This window comes from Elgaria multicarinata, chromosome 5 (genome assembly GCF_023053635.1).
Source record: "Elgaria multicarinata webbii isolate HBS135686 ecotype San Diego chromosome 5, rElgMul1.1.pri, whole genome shotgun sequence".
In the NCBI taxonomy this organism is placed as follows: domain Eukaryota; kingdom Metazoa; phylum Chordata; class Lepidosauria; order Squamata; family Anguidae; genus Elgaria; species Elgaria multicarinata.
In genome coordinates this window covers 107,950,662-107,978,228 of record NC_086175.1, presented here as the reverse complement: position 1 = coordinate 107,978,228, position 27,567 = coordinate 107,950,662, and the positions used below count along the sequence as shown (strand labels likewise).

Here is a 27,567-nt window from a genome sequence, read left to right as displayed (position 1 = left end):
GCAAAAGAAAGTGAACATCTCTTGGGATTGACTTGACCACAATCTGTGGAAGACGCAACTGAATCTTTGAAATCCCGCAACAACACTGAGTAAGTTTGCTGTCCAGCCACTATTTCTAGCTGAACAGATGTTTCACTTTAGGTTCTTAAGGAATCAAAAGATTAAGAGCAAAGTAAATGAGAGAGAGAAAGAGAGAGAGAGAGAGAGAGAGAGAGAGAGAGAGAGAGAGAGGAAGTGAAGCCTCAAAATGATGGAAGACTTTTAATGGAAGATGCAAAACAGCCAACATTTTTCCGTGTTAGCCTCCTTCAGGAGCAAAGAGATTCCATCTATTGTGCTGATTCAGTCAAAACATGTCTCAAAATCAAAATTTGACTGAATCATCACAATAAGTGGGATCTTTTTGCCCCTGAAAAAGAATATACAACTACAATGACTATCCAAAGGCAGTGATAAGATAAAGCCCAAACTTGGAAGCCACGTTATATAGGTTTTATTCTGGTTGTACATTTATATTGTGTTTTGGCTATTTGAGCTTTGGCTATTTGAAAGTATAGAAATGAAATAGATAAATGAATAAATATTTGCACAGTTTGTTTAGGGTTGGATGTCATCAGTTTCTAAGGTCAACATGGAAACTAAAACCAATCAGTGCTGGCTTCAAAAGCACTGAATTTTCATGTTTCCGAAGTCTGAGACTAGCAGTTGCAGGTTCAAGGGTGCAAGAGTTCCAAGGTGGGCAGCATAAACTGGGGCCAGGTAAAAGGCAAGATCTCAACAATCGAGGTCACAGGCAACAAGGGTTCAAGGCAACACCGCAGACAAGGAGCAGGCAGGTGTCCCTAGTGTGGATTCCGAATCAGACTCAGAGACTGAAGAAGACCAGCTGAGACAGAAAGTGGGGTAGGTAATTCTCCAAGACTCTCCAGGAGTCAAGGAAGGATCTTCCCAGGAGGTTATCAAACAGGAGGCCTAAGCTCAGAGACATTCTCCTCCCACCACCCACCCTGGGAACTCAGTCTTTGTTGGAGGGGGAGGGAGCATCGGAAATGACAGATCCCAGAGTATTCTGCATGATAAAGTGAGTGGAGTTGAGAAGAGGTAGGAAGCAGTCTACTAGACTAGCCATAAATCAGAAGTTCAGCTTGAAGACCCTCCCTGAAGGAGAAGGCCAGTAAAAGCTTGTCCAGTACAGTGGGAAACCATCCATTTAGTTGATAGGCAACTGCCTTGCTTTGTTACTCTAATTAAGTTTAGACATAGCTCCTAACATTCACACTCCCTTCAGGTGTGAAGAGGTGTCTTATTTACTAAATAAAGGTTTTGTGGATTGCACAGCAGACCTCTTTATTCTCTCACATTTTGGAGGGAGGGCTTGGAATCATGACAGCAAGTCAGAGTTCTGTCCAGAAATATTCATGCAAGCAAGCATTCCAGAATCCAGGCAAGGGAAACTAGGTTCAGGACGGTTCATTCAACATTGTTTCTAGCAACTCCCTCAACCTTACATTTCCATTTTTATGCAGAGGCTGTCAGTGCAACACCCAAACTTCAGTAATGAGCTGTTAGTGACTGCTGGTCCTCCATGTGAGCAAGCCTCCTACATGCAAATAGAGCTTTTATTTATTTATTTATTTAGAATATTTATATACCGCTCCCCATTGAAAAATTTCAGAGCAGTGTAAAATCACAAGGAGGCCTCTGGCTCAGTCTAGCACTCTTTCTGAGTGCCTCTCTTTTCAGGCCACATCTCTCCTGAGGGCATGGGGGTTTCTCTGCCTCCACCTCTGGGACATAGTCCTTGTCTCCAGAGGGTGATGGCATCATGGTAGTCACCCCTGAGGGCCTGGGCTCCTCCTGGTCTACCAGAAGTACCTGGGCACTACTCATGATACAAAGTTAGTTCCTGGTCCTCCAGCTCTTCCTCCAAGGAGAAGTGTTCCAGAGGAGGCATGACAGGAACAGGAATCTGGGATGCCTTGACAGTATGTGAGCAGGCAGGAGACAGCAGACAAGAGGAGGGAAGGCCAGGGTGCCAGAGCAATTGTACATTTGTTTGACATTTGTCTGCACACCAGAGGGTAATGGTTAACCACCACCACCCCACAGGCAAATGGCAGACTCTGCATAGAGTGTTCAAAGTTTCAGGCCTATAAGATAATTTGGGATCCAGAGATCCTTTGCCATAAACAAATGTGGCTGCTTTTTTCGAGGGGGGGGGCACAGAACAAGAATAGATCAAAGTAATAATCCAATGATAAAATAAATGGAATTGTATCACATGTATAGGGTAAACCAAAAACTGAATATATATGAATACCTGGAGGGCATTGCAGAAGCTAAGAGTTTTTATTTGTCAGCATAAAATGCATTGACAAAAGTTTATTCCTTGTCAGGGGAAGACTTCTTGTTTCCCCCCAGATGCTGACTTATCCTTCCCAAGACAATAATCTTAGCGCATTTAACCAACTGCTCTAAATGATTCCCTCTGCAAAAAGAAAGCATTGCTCTAAGCCTTTAGAAGAAGCTGTTAAGTAGAAATCAACATGAACTGCATTTGAGTGGGAGTTCTTCATTATTGTCACTGTACTGACCTAGAATCCAAATGTAGATGTTCAAAGCTATCCTAACTGGGAATTTGTTGCAGTCATTTAATAATCCCGCTGAATTTGTTCGCTTTCATGAAACACTACAACATGGGGATTAGTGCATACTTCTTAGCGTGATAACATTCGCTCTGCTGCTATAGCAGCCCTCTGCAGCTTGAAGTTATTTATTTCCTATACGTGCAGAAAGCAAAGTTGTTGTTCCAGACCGAGCTTTGCATAAGCCTTTCACCAACTACAGATACAGCATTTCATTTGTTTTCTATTTAAATTAGTTCCCCTCCCTTCTAAACTGTACTACAGTGAGTTTCCCTAATTCAAGGAGAAATTAAAAACAACAACACTATCTCAGAATCTCTGAATCTATAACCAGAGGAAGTAAATCCAGATAGCTCACCTGAGAGCATACCCTCTAATGTTTGTCCCAGAAAAGGGACAAATCAAAGGGACAATCAAAAGGAAAATGTCAGCTGTGGAACAGCCAAGGTATGCTTTACGGTTCCATAAGGATGGGTCCCCAAATATTAGAAAGCTGAAAAATAAATAAATAAATAACAAATTGTCTAGTGGACTTCAGCATTGTCAGTCAACAGCCGAACTAAACTAGTCAGACTCCCATCATCATCATCATCATCATCATCATCATCATCATCATCATCATCTCTGTTCTGCCCTATACCTGAAGATCTCTGCACGGTTTAAAACAATTGATAAAAATACAATATATACAATATAATAAAAATAGTCTAAAAAATTTAACATAGAAAAAGAATCAAAGCATTATAAACGGTTAAAAACAAATAAACAATGTTCCCCCCTCCCAACAGACCTCTTCTAAAACAGCAGACATAGATTCTTCATAATACTGTATATCATTATTGCTCTACTTGTAGCTGTCATAGTTCTTACATGACAGCAACTGAGGAGATAATAGGCTAGGAACCATGAAATCTAGGATGACACCAAATTATGTAGAGTGGTTAAAACTGAAACGGGTTGTGAAGAGCACCAGAAGGATTTCTCCCAAATGCAAGAATGGGAAATGTGGTTCAGTGCAAGCAAGTGTAAGGTAAGGCATAATGGGGAAAAATGCTGATGGGGTCTGAATTGACAGTGAGTGACTGACCGGGGAAGGCATCTTGGGACTGTGGCTGCTGTGAGAAAGGCAAATTCCATTTTGGGGATCATTAAGAAAAGAACCAAAAATAAAACTGCCAATATCAAAATTCTGTTATACAAATTTATGGTATGACCATCCTTGGAATATTGTGTACGGTTCTGGTCCCCACACTTCAAAAAATATATACTGTAGAGCTGGAAAAGGTGCAGAAAAGAGCAACCAAATTGATCAAAAGGCTGGATGACGCCCCCCCCTTCATGAGGTAAAGTTACAATTTTGGGGATTTTAAGTTCAGAAAAAAAGATAATTATGGAGGGAAGACATGACAGAAGTGTATAAAATTATGCACAATGTGGAAAAAATGGATCGGGTGCTACTTTTCTCCCACTCTCACAATACTAGAAATCAGAGGACATCCAAAGAAGCTGAATGGTGGGAGAATCAGGACAGATAAAAAGCACGTCCTTTTCCACACAGCACACAGTTAAATTTTGTAATCCACCACTACAAGATTTAGCAATGGCCGCCAGCATAGGCAGCTTTCAAAGGGGATTGGACGAATTCATGGTGGTTCAGGCTACCAATGGCTACAAATTACCTACAATATTAGAGGCAATATACTAGAAAACACATGTGGGGAGGTGCCATTGCACTCACATACTGTTGTTTTATACTTTGAATGGTTTTAATTTTTGTGAACCGCCCAGAGAGCTCCGGCTATTGGGCGGTATAGAAATGTAATAAATAAATAAATAAATAAATAAAGTCTTGCTTGTGGGCTTTCCCAAGGCATTGTGTTCGCTACTGTGGGAGACAGGATGCAGGACTAGACAAGCCTTTGGTATGACCTAGCAAGGCTCTTCTTCTGTTCTGATGAAGAGAAGGATAACTGATAAACAGTGCCTGCCTCTTACATGTATTGGGATCCTGTATCTCCAATATGCATATATTTATTCCAGATAGATGGCTGTGTTATTCTGCTGCAAGAAAACATGGAGTGTTGCAGCACCCTAAAGACTGACAGATTTATTGTGGCATAAGCAGGGCTGTACAATTCGAATGTGGCCCCCTCTGTTTGCCCTCTCTCACTGTCTTGGTGCCAAACAGCACTGCACTGAAGAAAGCCCAGCAACCACCTTTCCTGTGGAAAAGAGAGGGACAGAGCAGGCTGCCTTCCCAGGAGCACTCACAGCTCCACCACTGAACAGAAGCCAAGTGAGACCCCGCCCTGTTGTGCTCTGGAGCAGGAAAGGGTGGAGTTCTGCCTGATTTTATTGTGCATGGACCACATCACTCTCATAGATTCCTCCTACTCTTGGAGCTGGGGGGTGGGCAGGGATAATCGGGCAGACATTGAGACAATCCTCACCCACCCGTGCATCTTCAAAATCTGGAGGAAGGCTGGTTGCTTGTCATGCTCACCAGAGGGTGGCGCCAAACTCACCATGGCAAGCATAAATCTCAAAACCAAAGCAGAAGCTTTAATCATCAGACACATGAAGTTATTCTAAGTTGGCAGATTCCATGGGGTAGGGGAGATGCAAAGACTGGGGCCAAAAGAACTCAAAATGCATCTGTGATATTTCCTAGTTAGTTACAATTTAGGGCCCTATGTTGGGGACAAACAACAGGAGATGGCTTTTTATATATTTCATTTTATGCACTTGAGAGTCACTTTTCTACAAATGTATCCAAAACAACATCAAAACACAGCCCTTTAATGTCACGGTGACCGTACGCATATCAATTTGAAAGTGAAACAGTGCCACCCGAAAACAAGAAGGTAGTTTCTACAAATTTGGGGACTCCCTAGTTATTCAGTTTATTTATACGAATTATTTCTAGACCACCTATTAGTTTGTAAATTAAAAGGTTTTTTTTTTTTGCTTATCAAAGACCTGTGAGCTTTTAGAACCTATGGAATGTTAATGTTTGTTGAGCCATGGAATGCCTAAGGTGGCAAAAAAAAAAAAAAGGAAAATGGAGGAAAGAGGGAATCCGTGTGCATGAACCCTAACAGCTTATATTGAGGCCTAACTAAACATAATGTTAATGAAATGATTAGCAATCACGGTATTGTGTGTTTTCAAAAACAAAATACCAGGTTGCGGGTGGAGATGGTTCTCAGGAATGGCACATGCAGGGAGGGGGAATTGAAGCCTTTCTTCTCCAGCTGTGAAAATTGCTCCGCTGCAGGAAATAGCATTGTGGGGAAAGCGCCAATCCACACCTTTTAAAAAACACACCACGTATGATATCTAATTACCTGAAATGTAAGCCCTTAAGTGCTGTATCATGTGTAGGGGAAGCTTTCAGGAAAGTGGGAATTTAAATAAGTATCCTTTTTGCTCTTCCTCCCCTGAAAAACATTTCTCCTTCCATGAGCTCCAAGCAAGTGCTACAAGGCACCTGTTCCAGGCTTCTTGGAGCCCTACACAGGAGCAGTCCTGTTATGGTCTGGAGATAGCTTGCAACACTTTCTTGTGGATCCCGACTTGTAAAAGGACACTACATACCAATAAAATCAAACAAACTACTAACACATCAAAAATGGAAGGCTCCCTTATAAGCTGGCTGTGAGCTTTCCAGAGGCATCTGGGGCTAAGTGCTGTCGGAGACAGAACCATGGACTGGATGAACATGTAGACTCATCTATCCATGCTATTTTTTTAATTTTTTTTTACAATATTTATATACTGTTCCCCATCCAAAAGTTTTCAGAGCAGTGAACAACAAATCGAATAAAAGAATAAAAAACAGTATATTAAAAAATACAATTTTTAAAGGAACAGAATTCTGATAAAAGCCAATTAATGTGTAGTTTGGCTCATACTCTGGATCTTCCACATTTTATTAACTCAGATGACACTATCTCCAGTATTGGAGGCAGTAAGCCTGTGTGCTGGGGAACAAGGGTGGGAGGGTGCTGTTGCACAATGTCCTGCTTGTTCATTCCTGGCCAATGGCTGGCTGGCCACTGTGTGAACAGAGTGCTGGACTAGATGGACCCTTTGTTTGATCCAGCAGGGCTCTTCTTATGTTCTTATGTGGGACATTAACGGTCTCCAGGCTCAGCTTTTTCTTACTGACTTCTAAATTCATTTTTAAAAAGAGTAAAAAACACAACTCTATAAAAAGCACCCCAAATGTGGGTGTGTGAATCAAAACATGGTACAGGCTAGAGCAAGCAGCAAAAAGCTGCTGCTTAGTAATGGTGTCATGAACATATCTGACTCTACCCCAAGAGAATGAAATTGGAGCTTTTTGGTGCAGTTATTGCTTCTGCATGAGCAGTAGGGTGGAGATAAGAGGATGGTATAACGCACAAATTCTGTCTTCAAAAACAATTTCCTTGTCATTGCTTGTTTATATGCTATTCCCAGAAACTCTTAACACCTTATGTTTGCTGTACTGTCTTGTTCTGTTTCAGCACCCGTGCACACAGAGAGGAAGTAATTCTGAGGACGTGTTGTCTCTCTGTCACTTGGCCAGTGATTTCTACAGATGCAGATCATTTTAGATGCCAGAGGGGAGAAGAAAGAAAGAAAACAGCTGCTGAAAAGACTCATTTCATTGCATCTAAAGACTCATCGCTGCTGCAGCCTATTCTAACAGAATGTTGATGTATGAATTAGGACTGGGCATTTGGGGCATTCCTTCTTGAACACCTCCATCACTGAAGGACACGTTCTTCTAAAGCCACATTCTCCCTCCTTGCCCTTTGATTTGGGCAGTTCCAAATGTGAATCTCAGGAAGCATGCTCAGTTTGGAAGCGAGGACTGCAAGGGACGATTTTAACGAATGTTGTGAAAAGTTCATAGACCTGACAGAATCCATCTGTCTGAATCTATTAACTGGCACATTCCCAGCTGTGTCCCTCCAAATGTCCGAAATAGAGGATGCTTTTACCTTGTTATAAACCTAATAACTCTGGAATTGATTTACTTATGTGGCCTGGCAGAAAACTTTTTTTTTAGAATGTCTCAGAAAAGTTTATTAAGTAAAAATGGCGCACACCATAATACTGTGCACTCCTTGTAGCAATCCAGATTTCAGGAAAATTCTGTGATAAACTAAACATAGGAACTGGATAACACAAAATAAAACATAAAAAAATAATGTGACAGAAAAATGCTTATACCCAGTGGAATCTCTAGCCAAGGTATTTAACTTACATAGTATATTTACAGAGCCCCCTTCACTCTCTAAGGCACAGCACAGATAATACTTAGCCATGATTAGCACTAACCATGGTGTGTTGCCTTAATTCTTGTTACATATGCAGACATTGTTTCCAGTGAAATCTTGGTTTAGCTTGGTGAGCTCAGACTTGTCTCTAATTAGCAAATATAAAGAGACACAAGCAAGATCTGCTTGTCATCATAGAAACAGAGAGGATGGAAAGTAAGAGACATTGAGCCTATTTGCATGTCATGGCAGCCCACCATGGCTTAATTTAACTATGGGGACTGTCATGTTGTGCTGAGCATTTATTATTATTATTATTATTTATTTATATAGCACCATCAATGTACATGGTGCTGTACAGAGTAAAACAGTAAATAGCAAGACTCTGCCGCATATTTTTGCATGGCACTGATGGACACCTGGCATGCCAAGGCTTGTTGTGTCATGGGAAACCAAGCAGTAGGGTTTGTTTGAGGGTTAAACTAACCTCAAACAACCCATGGCATGTTTTAGGGTCATTTGAGGGCTGTCTAATTTTCCTATTATTTTTTTTTTTGAGGTTGTCTTAATTATGGTTATTTGAGGGTTGTCTAACCCTGAAACAATCCTGGTCACCTGGATTCCCGTAACATGACAAACCATGGCAAGGCAAGTGCCCTGCAAAAATGAATGATGTGACAGCCCCTGTGGGTAAACTGAGTCACAGTGGGCTGTCATGTTGTGCAAACCAGGTCATTACCTTAACCATAGTTTTCCCAGTTAACCATGGTTTCCGCAAATCATGGTTTGCAAATCTACTTCAAACAATGGTTTCATATTTTTGGTAGCCAATCCATAATCATTGACTTAACAAGCAGTAAATGTTGGGATAGACAAATAGTCTGAGTTAATGTAAAGTATCTTCCTACATACCTATATTTTAACCGAAGTTATGAGCTTGTTTTGGGTAAATAAACATCTGAGCATTTCATAAAGATTAATTGTTTTTATAGTTTAGGAGTAAAAAAAAGACAACTATTTTAAATTATGGAAGTGTACTAGATACAGTAAAACAAATATGAACACACACACACTATATATATATAACCTGGCCTCCTGAAAATAGCATAACATAAGTTATGTTCAAAATAAGTAAGATAATTTGATGTGAAAAACATAATGAGAATTCTTCAGTACCAGACATCCACAAGCCCCTTTGCACTACACATTCTCACCAACTTCTATTTAGCTTCCAGATATCAAGAAAAACACATAGGAGATAATAAATTCATATATGCTCTTATTTTCCTTTAAACACCCCCCAAACAAAAAGCCCCACTGAACTCTGGAACATACTTGCCTGAGAGTATTCTCCATTCAAATTAATGAGGCTTCTAATTAAATGTGATTAGGTTTGCAGTATGTAAAAAACACCTATGCCTATTGGGATATGGAAGTTCTATGTATGAGTCCCTCAACTGCTCCAGGGAGATTAGGAAATACCGATTATGTGGGAAACCAACACCAGGTATGTTCTTAATACAAAAATTCTACTGATGGACCCAAATGATTGCAGAGGTGAAAATAATTTATATAGCAACACTATAGTTAACATGGTCACAGAGAGATGAATGAATGTACAGGACATATAAATTGGTGCTGCATCCCCAAAAGGATGTCCCAGTCCTTTGAATAAATCCATAGATACATTTGTTGGTTTGGCCTTGATCCTGCTGGCACTCCTATCAGTATACACAATCATGTTGTATATATTTTCTATAAAAGAAAATATGTCTATACAAACACATAGGAACATAGGAATCTACCCTATACTCAGTCAGACCTTTGGTGTTGTCAATGGGTCTCCGTAGTTTCAGGCAGGATTTTTTCCAGTCCTACCTGGAGATTCTGGGGATTGAAGTTATAACCTCTACAAGTGAGCCACAATTCTTTGGTAAACTCACATAACTGATCATTTATAATACATCAGAGTAGTATAATTATGATAAAGGAGATTATGAACATAGTTCTCCAATATAACAACCTTTATAAGATGCAAATACAAATGTCCAAATTATTTCCTAATCATATACAGTATTTGATTCCCTGCAAAACATAAACTATAATTTAGTGTTATGTAAACAAGCCTTTGGCTCATCAGTTCCTCCCTCCATCTTTTCCTCCAGTGCAGTCACAAGGAGATCAGAAATATTTGTCTTTAACTAACCATAGTTTAGTGTTATGTCCAATCCTGGACAAACTATGGTTAGTCTTAACTATGGCTTGCTGAAACAAGCCACCTTCAAGCTTGAAGGTGAAACTGAAACTGAAATTGAAAATGAAACTGAAAACATTGGATCTCCTTGTGTGCTACCATCTTCTTCTTGGAAAAGAAGACAGTAGCACAAAAACATAGTTTAGCATACATCCAAACCGGGCCACTGTAATCTGTCTGTAATTAAATACACTATAGGTCCTTTACAATGATCAGATGATCACACACACCCTCTCCCCACTATTCCCTATTTATTTCCATGACATTTTTGTGTGTTAAACTTCTAAACAGGACTTTAAAAAAACCCAGAGATTAAAAAAGAAAATTAAATAACAAAAGGGGAAGAATTTTTTTTTTTGACTCACTCAAACTAAGAAGGCCTTGATCTGATTTCAGCTGATTCCCCGCTCTTACTGCAGTCCTCTGCATCATAGCCCATGCCATTCAAGAGGGTAGCCAGGCAATGGGTTGTATCCAATGTTAGTCTGACTTAAGTCCCTTTCTTTTCAATGGGCCTACTCAAAGTAGAATTAACACTGGATATAACCCATTAGGTTTAACTCTTTAGCTCACTAATATGGAGGTAGGTATTTTGGAACTAACTCTAGAACAGTATTTTGGAACTAACTCCAGAACGTTTGGTAAAGAACAAAAAGTAATAATATTCAGTTAATATAATAACCTCTTTGTAATTAAAACACCCCTTCTCTGTTTTTGCAATCTCAGGCAAACAGAGAAAACTTTACTGAGAATCTGGGGAAAGCTGGATATAATGACAAGTCTGAAAATATACAGAATGGCATGAGCAGCAGGCTAGAACAGTAGTTATGATTTACCCTCCATCCCGCATTGCCCAGGCCCTATACCCACCCACATTTATGTACACATCCCTCTTTTCAATCCATGAAGTTCTTGAACCCTCATCTGCTTCTCAATATCTTTACTTGAATGCAGACAAAAAGAAATTGCTACCCGTTTTCCTTTCACCGCATTGTTTACAAAGAGCTGATCATGTCATGTCCGTAAGTATCTATGGCATGTTACTAATCACTGACCTTTTAGCGATTGGAACAATTTTGATAGAATTGAACCTCCCACAGAAATTCTCTGGCTGTCTGCATGAAAGGACTAATCATAAGTAATCTTTTTCTTCCCAGAAGCGCCCAAGTTGATATAAATAAGACTCTTTCAGAAGATCTGTTTTTGACAAAGAGGGTCTTTTTTTCCCACTGGTATGACGAAGAATCCACACATTAAACTGCCATTGAAGTTAATCTGAGTGAGTAACCTTCTAAATCCCCAGAGTACCAAGAGGAAAACAGATGATAATATCCTTGGTTTGATTCCTGAAGACATGTGGATATAATTGAGTATGGTATGTAGGAGGATATGTACACAAAGCTCATGATGATAAATAGCATGTTTTGGGTACATTGCTCTCACGTTCCCTTTTGAAAATGGTCTCTGCTGTGAAATATTCATTTAACTTATATGTGAATAGTTTAACTGATACTTTACTGAGGTTAATCTGCATTTACAGAAAGGTGACTTAAGAAATAGGTGTTGCTGCTGTTGTTATTATTGTTATTATTCCAATTACCTCAGACAGTTCACAACAATCACATGGAACATGTACATTTGTCATAAATGTACTGCGCTAAAGGAGCATATGAACGTCTACATTATATTTCTTGCTAATTTGATTTCCTTTGTTCTGTTCAGCAGTTCTATGTATTGAGCAAGATTTTGTTTTTAAAATTATGAACATTTCATTCCTACTAGAAATGCCAATAAGAACATAGGAACATAAGAAGAGCCATGCTGGATCACACCAAGAGTCCATGTAGTCCAGCACTCTGTTCACAGTGGCCAACCAGCCATCGGCCAGGGACCAACAAGGCAGGACATGGTGCAACAGCACCCTCCCACCCATGTTCCCCAGCAACTGGTGCACACAGGCTTACTACCTCGAATACTGGAGATAGCACACAGCCATCAGGGCTAGTAGCCATTGATAGCCTTCACCTCCAGGAATTTATCCAACCCCCTTTTAAAGCCATCCAAGTTGGTGGCCATCACTACATCTTGTGGTAGTGAGTTCCATAACTTAACTATGTGCTGTGTGAAAAAGTACTTCCTTTTATTTCTCCTGGATCTCCCAACAATCAGCTTCATGGGATGACCCCAGGTTCTAGCATTATGAGAGAGGGAGAAAAATGTCTCCCTATCCACATTCTCCACACCATGCATAATTTTGTACACCTCTATCATGTCTCCCCTTAGCCTCCTTTTTTTCCAAGCTAAACAATCCCAGTTGATGTAACCATCTCTCGTAAGGGAGATGCTCCAGCCCCTTAATCATTTTAGTTGTTCTTTTCTGCACTTTTCCCAGCTCTATATCCTTTTTTAGGTGTGGTGACCAGAACTGTACACAGTATTCTAAGTGTGGTCGCACCATAGATTTCTATAATGGCAGTATGATAGTGGCTGTTTTATTCTCAATTCCTCTTCTTATAATGCCTAACATGGAGTTTGCCTTCTTTACAGCGGCCGCACACTGGGTGGACATTTTCATTGAGCTGTCCATCACAATCCCAAAATTTCTTTCTTGTTTGGTCACCACCAGCTCTGGTTTGGTCACCGCCAGTGAAGGTCTATTGGGCATATATCCCCTTTAACACTACTATTATAGTATTGTATGTCACTAGAGATTCTACTTTGAAGAATATCTTGCAATTCACTGCCAAACATGTCAGAGCAATTTAAAAGATTTGTATCTAAAGTTCATCCTGACCAGGAACTTTCTATTGCCACAGTATGGAGCACTTTATAGGAGAAGGCTCCTCTCAAGGTTCCCACTCAGCCAGTGAATTTTGGGAGCCCATGCACGAGGCTCCCAAATTTCACCAATGATTCCTAACTCCATTCTTAAGAAACTCACTGCCTTAACTTTCATTTGTTTGTCCTCATCTGATTTTCATGGTGTTCAAAGTTCCTCATGTAACCCACAAATAATTTATTATGGTTTTGTTTCATAAACATTAGTGAAATTTCAATAAAGTTGCTCTAGATGCTCTAGAATATGTCTGTCAACCAATTAAAGATTTGTGCCTTTCAGCAGAGCATCAAGGATGATTTACAAAAAAGACAGCAACAGCATGTTAACATAGAAAAATCATTAAAATACATATAAAAGCCTGGGTGATAAAAGTAACTTTGCCTGGCACAAAAAGTATAGCAATGTTGGCACCAGGCAGGGTGCCACCACTAAGAAGGCAATGCCTCTCTCTCTCTCTCTCTCTCTCTCTCTGGCCACCAACCACCCTACCACAGATGGTGCAGGAAGCTGAAGGAAAGCCTCTGAAGATTACCTCAATGCCCAGGCATGACGGGATTGAAGCAGGTATTCCATTCCATTATCATCTTGTTTTCTCAATAAAAGACATTAAACTCATAAACATGTGAGGGCCACAGCATTGCCCATTTCATAAATTTGATGAAAATAATTGAGATTGGTTGATATTTTATTTATTTATTTATTAATTATTGACATTTGTAGATCACCTTATCTGCTGATCAAGGCAGTATACAACTATTTAAAACAATAAAATCAAGAGCATTAAAACAGTAGAGACATTAACAGTACATATTTTTAAAAGCCAAATTGAAAAGATGAGTCTTTACATCCTTTCTAAAGGCCAAGCAAGTGGGGGCGAGGTGCGGTTCTTGAGGGAGTGCATTCCGTAGTTTGGGGCAACGCAGGAGGAAATGCTTTCCCATGTGTCTGACAAACAGGCCTTTGTGGGTAATGGTGTTCTCAACAGGTCCTCTCCTGCAGATCTCCAAATTCAGGCAAGTTCAGAGTGACACACGTTGTCCTTTAGATAGCCAGGTCCTAAGCTGTTTAGGCCTTTGAAGGTTGAACCAACACCTTGAATTGCCCCAAGAAAGCAACAGGCAACCAGTGCAGGTCTTTCAGGACAGGTATTATGTTCTGATACTGTGTACCACTTAGCAGCCTAACTGCTGCAATTCGCACCAATAGAAGCTTCTTCGGGGGTAGCCTCACATACAGCACATTGCAATAATCTAAACATGATGTAACCAAGGCATGGATATATGTTGCCAAGTCAGACATACTCAGGAAGGGTTGCAGCTGGCACACCAAGCAAAAGTATGCACACACACACACACACACACAAAACCCTGCCACAGCTGCCACCTGAAGAACCATGGTCCTGACTAGATTGGGAACAGGTTAAATCCTGATCCCCGAGTCAGGCTTTCTACTGACCATCAACACCTCCATTCCTGTCTGGGTTTAGCCTCAGGTTGTTCACCCTCATTCAGCCCATTATTGAACCCAGATAATGTTCAAGGGTTTCAACTGCTTCCTTGGAACAATGGAGCTGGGTGTCATCAGCATATTGGTGGCACTTTACTTCAAAGCTCTGAACGATGTCTCCTAGTGGTTTTGTGTAACTAGTAAACAAAATGGGGAAGGGCAAGATGTAACAAGCAAACAACGTGAGGGACACCACAGACCAGACTGTGGAGTTGAAAAATAATCCCCCAGCACCACCTTTTGGACATGGCCCATGATCACCTTAGCCAAAAATGGTACTTTTGAGACTAGCCTATAGTTAAACAGATCTTATTGGACAAGGGCGGTTTCTTTAATAAAGGTCTTATTACTGCCTCTTTTAAGCAGGAGAGAAAAAAAAACCTTCTGAAAAGAGGCATTAATCACATCCCTTAGCCATGGCATCAGTCCCAACTTGGCCAAATTAATCAGGCAAGTAGGGCAAGGGTCGAGTACACAGATGGTCATGGCCCTCACTGCTCCAGATAGTTTGTCCACATCTTCGGGAGCCACAAGCTGAAGATAATCCAGCTGAACAAACGGTTGTTGAGGTTTCATCACTCTGAACTGTCCCCAAAGTGGAGTCGATGGAGGCTGGTGGCTCCAATGTCAGTGGGGTGGTGAATCTGCGTTTAGTTTGTCAGAACGAGTCAGAACTCTAAATGAGCTATCCAAAGTGCTGATAGCTCCTTTGGAATTCTGACTGATTCTGACTGAAACCCGGAGAAGATTCAACGCCCCACTGACACCGGAGCCACCAGTCTCCACTGACTGGAGTCCATGTCAAGGTGAATCCGCGAAACTTTATGATAGATAACTTGAAATGACAAACTCAAAAGCTTTCATGCTTAAATGAATCAGTTAGCTTCATTCTAGACCTTTACAAAGCATCTTTACTGAGGTATAGCAGCAATTGCTGGCACTTGTTTTTAGAACCTTATATGGCCTCTGAATATGGTTTTACATTCCTGCCACCACCAGTGTTTTGGTTTATTTGTCTGGAGGGTTTTCTCACATTGGTTTTCTAGTAAAAATGTACTGGAAAACTTTCCACAAAAGCAACAGAAGAGGCCTTGTAGGTAGGGTTGATGCAAAACTACCAAGCAACTGCAATCAAACACAACTCAAAGCAATAGCAGAGATCAAGCCTGATTTTCAAAGCTTAGGCAAGAGACGAGATTGGGTGGGAAAATTCGATATCAGGACAAAGCATTTGCAGGAGGGAGGGAAGGCCAAATGGACACAGAAGGCTTGGAGAGAATGAAGGGGAGCTAGTTGTAAAAACTGTAATGGAGCAGGAAATTGGAATTTGAGATAAAATAAGGAGCAGGGAATGGCAAGGCAAGACAAAGTAGACTTCCACCTACATAGAACAACCAGTCGGGCAATTACTGGCACAAGTAAAGAGTCAGTGTGGCGAGGAGTGGTAAAGTAGCAGTTCTGCAGCTGAAACTCTCCCCACGACCTGAGTTCGATCCCAGCGGAAGTTGGTTTCAGGCAGCTAGCTCGGGTCGACTCAGCCTTCTATCCTCCCGAGGTCGTTAAAATGAGTACCTAGTTAGCTGGGGGAAAGGTAATAACGGCTGGGGAAGGCAACAGCAAACCACCCCGCTATAAGGCCTGCCAAGAAAACGTCAGCGAAAGCTGGCATCCCTCCAAGAGTCAGTAATGACTCAGTGCTTGCACGAGAGGTTCCTTTCCAAAGAGTCAGAAGTGGAGGCTAATGAGGAACGGCCAATCAAAGGTCCTGGAAGAAGAAAATATAGATGCAACACTCTCGGAAGAATTTAATTAGCTGGTACCAACTCTCTGGAAAGTTCCATAGAGAAGACATCAGTCTTGAAGTGAACTGACCCTGATGCTCTTTCTAACCCTGAGAACTTTGTAGGAAATCAGTGGTGTAGTGGAGCCAGGCCTCAGAGGGGCACAGTGCCAGCACTTTTTCATTAGCAGGGTCGCTGGTGTCATCTGCCACCCTACTCAGACTTCCCTGTTCATTCTCAGAGTTGCAATTCTCATAGTAGCTGGGGGAGGAAGGAAATGAATTTTCCCAACAACAATATATAATTCCCTGTTTTAATGCAAAGATTTTGAGGTGGCTTGGTCTTGATTGGGCAATTAAGACCTATTAATTTTACAAAATACATCCATCCTCCTGATGGAGATAAAAACTGCTAGAACTGTTTTGTCGATATGGATTAATACAGTAGCCTGAATTTTTGGACTCTCCTTGGGAGCATGGCTATGTGGAATGTCATGATGAGCACCTGCACTTCAAACTTTACCTCGACTCCACTAAAGGGAGCACAACCTATTTGGCAGGAGGGAGCTAAATCCAACATGACCATAGGCCAACTAGATTATCTGACCATAGACCAACTAGTAATTTGATATTCATACATCTCAGAGGGCTCGTGGTGAAGAGAATTGGCTGTAAATTGGAGAATTCAAGATTTAAATTTCATGCCAGACCATCTTTCTTTGCTTCAGTGCATTCCTACCCCTTCAAACCTGGAAAATGACAGGCATACCTTACTGGGTGATTATTGAGCCATTTATGGAAAGTGCTTGAGTTCATAGTGCTATATTAAACACTAGACAAATACTAATGTATAATTATACTGCAGTATCAGTTTATCATGCCAGGTTGTTGCTGGTGTCTCTTTTGTTATCCTTCTATGTGACAACATAACTGGGACTATTATAAGTCCCAGTTATGGGACTTATCACTGCTGATATTTCCATCCTACAGCTGCTGTACATTTTTTCATAGCGGTTTCCAAAATGTAAATGTGTGGTTACCAAGCAGTTAGGAGGAGCAAAAGCTTTCTAGAAGGCCAAACTAGATTGTGACAAAAGTGGTATTGTTCACAATAACTACTTTTAAGTCGTTCCATAAGTGTGCATATATAGGATTGTGCTGCCAAACACAAGTTTGTAATGAAGAGTTGCAGGTCTGGCTGTCACTCAAGGATCTGAGTTGAGGGTATTGGAAAGGAAGAAATAAAAGATCAAGTTTTCTTAATGCTGGGCAGCTGCTAATCTAATGGAACTTTTTTCTTATTAACAATGAGCAGCTGATAGTGTCCCAGAACACAACAACATATTTAGATCATACTTTTTCTTAAGAAATACTAGCGTGGGGAAGAGGATTCAAGGCTGCAACTAAAATACACAAATGAAAAATGAATATAAAATAAAATGGCAAAACCCCTGAAAAGTCATTTAGATATAAGAGAGTATATTTGCATTCATTTTTCTCTGGTATCATAGTACACAATTTTTCTACCTTGTAAAATTAATCACATTTGGCTACAATCCTATACAGTGTGCGCACACTTACCTAGGAGTACACTGAACTCAACAGGACTTGCTTTTAAGTAAACATGTATACAATTGCTCTGTTAATCAGATAAGGGGCATCTTTCCTACAAGATCACCAACCTTTTACGACAGAGGAGATTAAGTTTAAATTATGGCATCATATGAGGATAGGCTTTCAGTATTTCAACCACCTTAGCTAATGGCCCATATCAATCATTATTAACCTTCAAGGAATTGCCTGTAGCCTAATTCCAGACAGTCAAGGGCTTTTGTTTAGTTAAGAAGTTAAAGTTTACTCCATAGGAACATTATTTATTATTTATTTATTATATTTCTATACCACTCAAAAGCCAAAAGTATCTTAGTGGTTTACAACTACAAAACAGCTGTTGGCACATGCTTTTAACAAAAACTTGTTGATATTTATATGTATGTGTATATGTCCCCAAAATATCTTCAGTACCTTGGATAGCTCCTTTAGAGTTCTGGCTGGTCCTGACTGAAACCCAGAATGGATTGACAGCCCCAATACAATTGGAGCCACCAGCCTCCACCGGTTCAAGCCCTTTGAATTAAATCCCCTAAAAATTCATTGCCCCATTCATTGAAAAGCATACAGTGTTATAGATCAAGGATAGGTCCAGATCTGAAATAGTGGTCCTTTATAATAATATATTTTAAAAACAATGACAGTTCAAGCCAGTTCTTATATCATAGTTGCAGCATGGTTGGCATGCAAGAAGGGTAAATGTTAAAGTTCTAAAGGACCATCTCCTTTTATATGAACCTGCTCAGATCCTTAGGTTGTCTTTAAAGGCCCTCTTCCTGGTGCCCCTGCCGAACAACCCTAGGTGGGTGGCTACAAGAGAGACGGCCTTCTCAGTTGTGGCACCCTGTTTATGGAATGCCCTCCCTGAGGAAATTTACTTGGCACTTCTATTATTATATTTTTGGCACCAGGTAAAGACCTTTCTTTTCCACAAACATTTTTGAGCCCCCCTTTTTTTTTTTTTTAGATTTTACGACTATTCATATACATCCTCTGCTGTTTGTTATTTTGTACTGCATTGCATCTTATTCTTTTAATCATTTGTAATCTTCCCAGAGAACATTTGTTATTGGGTGGATTAAAATACAATAAATAATAAGTTACTTCCCTGCCTTGGCATGCACGTGTGTGTTTCTGTGTATGTAGGCACAGACACTTGAAGTAACCACATCAGTACTGGTGTAGCATGAATGCAGCAGCATGGGACCTGCCCATATGAATTGCTCTTACCCATCTTTTCCCTGGGGACAGGGAAGTCCAAAAAAGGAGGAATGGGCCATGGGAATGCAGAGCATATATTAAAGGCTACGGGAGATTGAGGCCTGGAAGCAAAAAAAAGAAGAAGCTCAACTGGCACATTCTCCGCAATGCACCTTAGGCACTATCAGCTCAAGTGGTTGAAAATACAAAGCCCTGTTTTGCTCTGATTCCATATTTTATATTTATTTATTTATTACATTTTTATACTGCCCAATAGCTGGTATACTGCCAATGTGGCAGTAGATAATGTGTTTAATTTATTCTGCCCCCTAGGCCAATGAGGGTGGGAGGAAGGGACCAGTCTCTTCCTGCTACTGGCCATACCTCAATAAGAACGCCCTCCTGATACATGAATGGAGAAACAGGTGAAATTGTAGGTCCGTGGCAATCCTTCTATTAACCACTAGGGGAACAGGGTATCACCTGCCCTATCTCTAGTCCAGAGCAATGAAAATGGCTCATTTCTTCGGGAGGCTTTTTGTGGGGGGCATTTAGAAAGGTGGCCTGCATGCCCCGATATCCTGGTACATTCTTGGTTTCTTCCCCCACCCCATGTTCCTGAATGCAGACATACAGAAGGGGCTCAGTCACGTACTGGAACCAGCTTTCTGCACGGCTAGCTTTGCAATCCAATGTGGGGAATCTCTGAGCAGGGTAGTGGTGGAGGAGAAACAGAAGGTGTCTGTATTCTCCCTGTGCATTTCCTAGGCTTTTCGTTCAGTGCAGAAAGTGCTGTGTAAACTTGCCAAAAGTGCCAGGTAGGAACACAGCGAGCTGAGAACATCTCGTCACTTATGCCCCATAACCAGCTAGAGTACAAACATTACAACTTGGATGGAGAGACATTCCTTGCTGCTCTGGGGACCTGAGTTGCTCTTCTAGAGATGCATCTGCTTCTACTGCCTGGTTTTCTAATATGAAATGAAACGGTGATCAATAATTGAGGAGATGGTAAAGATAGAAGCTTGCAACATTTAAGAGGCTAGGGAAAAGCATTTCAGGGGTGGGCAGGCAGACAACCACGGGGAAGCATGATTGTCAACTGAAGCAGCGTATTTAAAAATAACGTAGAAAAGCACATCAAAAGAGACCAGCTGCACGTCTCACTGATAGAGACTCTTATAGGAATTTGCACCTAGCTACCGCGGCCACACAGAGTTTCTTCCTAAGCAAACACATTCCATGGTGTGCTGCACTACCATCTGTGAACATGCTTGCAGAACTACAACGCATACTATATTAAAGGTACTCAAGTTATGGCTAGGATATTTTGCTGGATCAAGAAAAGCTGGCTTTTGAATAACATGAAGAGTTTAAAATACGAATATTGGGAGAGTTAAGAAGAATCTTGTGGTGTAAGCAGAGGGCAAATGATGTTTTTTTGTTCTTCCTTATGGGACTGGAGTGGAGGATCCACACCAGTTTTCAACCTCTGAGGAAGAAGTGAAGGAAGTGTCTGGAGGGGGAGAGGGGAGGGAGCGACTCGGGGGAAGTATGGAAACTCCTGCTCCCCACCCTCTTCATAGTGCTGTATTAATGGACAAAGACAGACAACTACATTCAGCTTTATAATGTGTAGTAAGGCACCTTAAGTGCATAATAAAGCCACATAAAGCCACAGATCCTGGTGTTTTATTTACTTGGAAGTTCGCCCATTAACATCAATACATACACCGATATAGAGGTACTTTGGCAGCAATTCTTAAGAAGAATTCTGAGGGAGTTAAGTCCAATAAAACTCCATAGTGTGCACTGCGGAATAAACATGCTTATGTTTTCACTGCACGGGAGGCAAAAATAGCCACTAAAAACCCTAGCACATGGTCTGTGGCCATAACGATACAGGCAAGTCTGACCCACAGCTGCACAAAACTGTATTGACTTCCTAAAGCAGTTGTCTCTTATCCAGAGTCCGGAGTAAAACCCCATACAGCTGCACAGATCTGTTTTAACACACACACACAGAGATTCTGGTGCAGAGCACCAATCCATTCTATTACACAAAATTCCTGGCTCTTCAGTGCGCAGCCCACTGCAAGGCCCCAAGGCACATCACAAAGTTACTTCTATGAACGACAGATCTTAATGCACAACATAATGCTCAGAGTCGGACCAGGACATGCTGATGAGCAAAGCAGAGAACACAAACGCTCCGCACATGGCAAACCTATTATATTACACAACTAAATAATGGACACTTTGCTGCCTTGGAATGGTACCCAAAATATCGCTGCCTAGAGTGGGCTGTTTCCCGCTAGCCCCAAGAACTCATCCTGTTCGTAGTTGCACTCTCGCGGCACTAATGCACCCGCGGAGATGGGCTGTACGACGAGCCAAAGTTCCCCCAAGACCCCCCAAATCAATACACAGATCACGGGGCCGTGACTGGGATGGAGAAACTCGCCTCGGCTTGGCTAGATATTCTCTTCTGCCTTTATACCTGCGCATAATATTCAGAAGAGAAGACCCTTCGGAATATTATGGGGAAATAAAGCTCTCGACTCGGGAATAGGCTTGACGTTTGTGGCTCCCTGCCGTTTCTGTCGCCCGTGTCCCCCCACCCCCCATGCTGAATGCTATGCCAGCGCGAAAGCCGAAAGCAGCCTGCAGCCAACGAGGCGAGCGTTTCATTCGAACCACTGAGGCGGGAAAGGCAAGAAATGTACATCTCGAAGTGTGGTTTGTGTGCAGGGCGAGACCGAAACTCGGAGCGGCTCCTGAAGAACAGCAAGTGGAATTGCAGCCGGTGCTGCTGGTCTCCAGCCGGAATCGGCGGCACGAGTGAGGCGACCGCCGCCCTGGCGGGCTAAGCGGGCATCGCAGCGCGCTGCCCCTTTTGCTTTCCGTGGTGTGGGGAAGGCCACGCGCCCTTCGCCCTGGCGCGCCCGGCGCCCCCTTCCCCAAGGGACGGCCCGCCCGGCCCGACCGCTCGCCAGCCTGACCTGCCAGCCGCCTCTCCCGGACGTTTCTCCAGAGTAAATCCCAGGCTTTGGCCGTGGAGACGCGGAGCTGCTCGCTGAACGACCTCCGGAGCTGGGGCTTGGCAGCCGCTCGTCGCTTGCTGCTCATCCTAGCGGCGTCCGCTGGGCATGCCGCCGCCGCCGGCCCCTCGGGCTGCGCTCCGGCCGCAAGCACGTCCCAGAGACGCTCAGCCGCCGCATGGGCAGGGGAGCCGCCGCTGCCGCCGCCGGCGCGTTAGCAGAAGCCCTCGCCAAGCTCGTCCCCGGCTGCCGCTTCGCGCCTGCCTCCCGCCGGCGGGGTTAGCCCGAGCGCTGGAGTGCCGCTGGAGCGCCAGGCGGTTGTGCGGAGGCGCCGGGCTCCTCGGCGGCTCCCCCCCTGCCCTTCTCCTGCCTCCGCCCCCGGAGGGGTGAGCTGAACTCTCCGCCGGTCGTCTCCTGCCAGCATGCCTCGAGGAAACCGCCCCCGAAAGGGCCGCCGCCGGGAACCCTTCCATGAGCGAGTGCGCTTGGCCGCTGTCGGCCCGGCCGGCCCCCACCCGAGACAATTTTCTTTAACCGTCCCCCGTCCCCGCCCCACATCCAGGCACACGCCAGGTAAGGAGCGCCCGCCCAGGTGCCGTCCTAAACAAGCGTGTCTACTCAGAAGTAAGTCTCATTCGGTTCAATCCAGCTGACCCCCAGGTAAATGAGCACAGCAACCTTCCACCTCCTCCAACTCCCATCATCCCACCTCCCAGCATCTGGAGGATACCAGGCTGGTGCATAGGATGGGCTGCAGCCTTAGTCACTTGGCCAGAAGAACAGCACAAGGGGCTCCAGATGCTGGCCACCAATTACAAAGGGAAGGAAAGCCATCCTCTGACTCAAGGGGCCCAGTTCTGGTAGACTGAATGCAAGGGCAGGAGGGAACGCTGGAAGGGAAGCCCAGGTGGCCAAGGGACAACAGCAGAATGCCAACAGAGCAAAACTCGGATAAAGAGGCAGGCACAGAACCAGCAATAGAATGGATGCTAATGGCAGGCAAAACAATACACTCATCTCAAACTGCTCCTTGCTAAGTATGTGGTCAAGGAAGCTCAAACATAGATTAAGCACATAAGCAGCATTCAAAGGCACAACACTAGCTAGGCTGTGTTCACACCTCACCCTAAAAAGCTTCTTTGGCTTTCTCACAACAATGGAAAAGCTACTTTGGCTAGAATGCACATTTGGTATAAAAATGCTTCCCTTTCAACAACATTTACAAAGTGTGCAAGAAAGGCTCCATGTGGTTTTGTACACATTCACAGTTATTGCTATTGTCATACCTTGTGCTTCATAAAAAAAAATATTCCCTCAGTTGTATTAAGATGCCACCCCAACAACATCCCTGTCCTAACTGTAAAACTGTTATTTATTTTATTTGCAGGGCTAATTTGCAGTATTTTGTCGACTGAAAGACGGTAAATTTCAAAGAGATTTTGTTCAAAGGAGTCTTACTACAAACTTAATTGATGTGCCCTCAATTAGTGAGAAAGGAGCTTATCTCTAATGAGAGATCCAATGTGACATATAACAGGAGTTGTTAGCACGTCTTCCTCCTTATCTCTACATACCTCTGCCCCCACCCTCAGATATCCATTTATACCAAGGAAACTAGGAAGCATGTCCAAAATCCACAGCTGAGCAATACCTTTATTAGTAGGAAAAGTACCATCTACCCTGATGAAGAATTCTGGAGAACTTGAAAGCTTGCTTATTTTTATGGAATTTTGGTTGGTCCTACTAAGGCATTGCTCCACTGTAGATTTTGGATGTGCTGCCCTGCTCCCCCCGCCCACATGGACCAGCATGGCTATCTTTGCTTTTTTATGGAGTGCATGTTTACCTGCTGAGGGGGGGGGGGACTGGTCTGGATTAGATTTAGGGGCTTTATTTATTACATTTATATCCCGCCTTTTTCCCTTCAAGGAACCCTTTGCCTCTTGCTGCAGCCCTAATCTTGATCAGCCCTCCCACCCCACAACTGTAATTTGTGTTGGAAGAAACACTTCCCTTGGCAGGAATAGGAGTCTCCCCTGCTTTTTCACATGCCTGTTGCCTGTTATAGAAGTAAATAGAAAGAGGGCAAGGGAGTAATAGAAAGGAACCAGTAAAGCTACAGGACAACGAAGAGGGATAAATAAGAAAAGTGACTGTTGATACAACGCATGCTCTATCACCCCCTAGTGTCTGGAAGCATGCAGATTTCTTCCTGTTATCCAACAGGGGGCAAAGGACTGTATGAAAATGTCCACCCAGTGTGCAGCCGCTGTAAGGAAGGCAAACTCCATGTTAGGCGTTATAAGAAAAGGAATTGAGAATAAAACTGCCAGGATCATACTGCCTTTATACAAATCTATGGTGTGACCACACTGTGTACAGTTCTGGTCACCACATCTGAAAAAGGATATTATAGAGCTGGAAAAAATACAGAAAGGGGCAACTAAAGTGATTAAGGGGCTGGAGTATCTCCCCTATGAGGGAAGGTTACATCAACTGGGATTGTTTAGCTTGGAGAAAAGGAGGCTAAGGGGAGACATGACAGAGGTGTACAAAATGGAGAATGTGGATAGGGAGACATTTTTCTCCCTCTTTCAAAATACTAGAACCCGGGGTCATCCCATGAAACTGATTGGTGGGAGATCCAGGACAAATAAAAGGACGTTCTTCTTCACACAGCGCATAGTTGTTATGGAACTCACTGCCACAGGATGTAGTGATGGCCACCAATCTGGATGGCTTTAAAAGGGGGTTCGATAAGTTCCTGGAGGCAAAGGCTATCAATAGCCACTAGCCCTGATGGTTGTGTGCTATCTCCAGTATTCGAGGCAATAAGCTGCTGGGGAACATGGGTGGGGGGTGCTGTTGCACCATGTCCTGCTTGTTCATCCCTGGTTGATGTCTGGCTGGCCACTGTGTGAGCAGAGTGCTGGACTAGATGGTCCCTTGGTCTGATCCAGCATGGCACTTATGTTCTTAACCCTTCTACCCCACCAGGGTCCCAGTCTCATTCAGGCCTCTCATATGTCCTATTTATTTTTATAAAGCCATTCACACAATTGCTAAGTATGTAAAGGGCATCTTATTTAGCTTGCCCTTGAGTTTCCAAGTTGATTTGATTTTTGGCATCCACCTAGGAGCTTGGCTAGCATTGGTTCAGGAAACCACATGAGCTGTGAGGTCACTCACTGCTTTCACTTTGGGTGTCCTTTAAAATGGCTTGTTTATTTGTGTTTGGAATCACTGCAGCATTGACTGGGTTAATTGTTGGAGTCTCAGGATTCTTTCTTACATCATTTTGGGGGTTAGGAAACCTCTGTAGGATGTAGCGTAGTGGCTAAAGTGTCAGATTGGGAGTCCGGAGATCCAGGTTCTGGTCCCCACTCAACCATGGAAGCTCACTGGGTGACTTTGGGCCAGTCACAGACTCTCAACCCAACCCACCTCACAGGGTTGTTGTTGTGAGGATAAAATGGAGGGGAGGAGGAGGATTATGTATGTCACCTTGGGTTCCTTAGAGGAAAAAAGGCGGGATATAAATGCAGTACTAAATAAAAAAATAAATATGTTGCTCCTGAAATGGTACTTTGGAAGATCTGGGCTACATGGGAGGAGCTCATACTTCAGCCCTTCCCATGCCAGCATTACTCTCCTGGAACCTGAAGCAATGCTGGTATGGGTAGAGGCCTTAGCATTGGTTTCTCCTATTTGACCTAGATCTTTTAGTGTTAAAGGAGCATCACAGGAGAAGCAGATACTGCAGCAGCTCCCACAGAGCTTTTCTACAAGCCTGTTAATTGCAGCATCTACTTCTAGTTTCGTCTCAGAATTGAGACCCAAGCTCTACACATTGGTGACACTAGGTGGCGCTGTGCTATAGTAGAAATACTGCTTATTTACAAGAGGCATTTATTGTGCACAAATCATTCCCTACTCACAGTTGTTTGTGGGTTCCTTAGATAACTATGTGACCCTCAGGTTCACATGCACTCAAGTGTACATGTCACTGATTTGAGGTATTAACAAAATAGCATCACGGGCTGCAGCAAACAGAGCCTAGGGGTAGTCATAGAATTATAGAATAGCAGAGTTGGAAGGGGCCTACAAGGCCATCGAGTCCAACCCCCTGCTCAATGCAGGAATCTACCCTAAAGCATCCCTGACAGATGCTTGTCCAGCTGCCTCTTGAATGCCTCTAATGTGGGAGAGCCCACAACCTCCCTATGTAACTGATTCCATTGTTGTACTGCTCTAACAGTCAGGAAGTTTTTCCTGATGTCCAGGTGGAATCTGTCTTCCTTTAACTTGAGCCCGTTATTCCGTGTCCTGCACTCTGGGAGGATCGAGAAGAGATCCTGGCCCTCCTCTGTGTGACAACCTTTTAAGTATTTGAAGAGTGCTATCATGTCTCCCCTCAATCTTCTCTTCTCCAGGCTAAACATGCCCAGTTCTTTCAATCTCTCTTCATGGGGCTTTGTTTCCAGACCCCTGATCATCCTGGTTGCCCTCCTCTGAACACGCTCCAGCTTGTCTGCATCCATTGTCCATTTCCACTCTAGTCTATTAAAACACTTTCTCAAGCATCTGTCCAAATATCATCCTGGTTGCCCTCCTCTGAACACGCTCCAGCTTGTCTGCATCCATTGTCCATTTCCACTCTAGTCTATTAAAACACTTTCTCAAGCATCTGTCCAATATTAAAGTGCGGGTACTGGACTAAATGGAAAACTTGTCTGACCCAGATGATAGATGCTGCTTTATTAATGACAAACATCCTCTCTTCATTTATTCTGACCCAAGAAAGCAGGATCTCCTGGTGCGAGAAAGTACATTTTATATACCACATTTTGAGCTATTTGGTGGTATAACCTCTAATTTGTGGGGAAAGCAGTGAAAATATTTTACATGATAGGAAAGGAGAAACATCTAACTTTTCCCGGAAGGGGTTGGGTGATTCAGTGGATTGCTTTATTCCCAAGTTAATGAAATACACTCAGGAATGAAAGCAGCATTCCTTGTGTTGATTCCTCCCCCCCCCCCCCCCCCCCCGTACATCATTTTTGAGCAGGACCCTGCTCTACATAATGTTCCACCACAAGAAAAGTGCAAAAGGTTTCAGGTTCTTCCAATTATGCATCTCGTTTGGATGCCTTCATCACCATAGTAATTAATGGCTAGGTTAATTGACACTAGATGATTTCCTTGCCTCAATTAAAACATACATTAGTTCTGCATGTTGTCATTTCTTGCATGGAACTTGGATTTTCTTTCCACTCAAGCCAACAGGAAAATTGTCACTCAGTTTGATGGCAAATGCATCCAAATGAGTGGCATATTTAATGCAACTTATTTGTGTGTGTCTATGAGAGTGTGTGTGTGTGTGTGTGTGTGCACATCAAGAAGCTTCATTGTGGAGCTATC

The 27,567-nt window shown here is 42.8% G+C and overlaps 1 protein-coding gene across 1 annotated transcript in view; it reads right to left on the bottom strand.

Annotated features, from left to right (window-relative positions):
• The window catches only part of STARD13 (StAR related lipid transfer domain containing 13), a 161,847-nt gene extending 139,624 nt beyond the window's left edge, over positions 1 to 22,223 (bottom strand). Inside the window, exon 1 of the mRNA XM_063126969.1 lies at positions 22,108 to 22,223. The gene's annotated coding sequence lies outside the window, so the exon portion shown is untranslated. The remainder of the gene's footprint in view (positions 1 to 22,107) is intronic.
• Between the last annotated feature and the right edge of the window lie 5,344 nt (positions 22,224 to 27,567).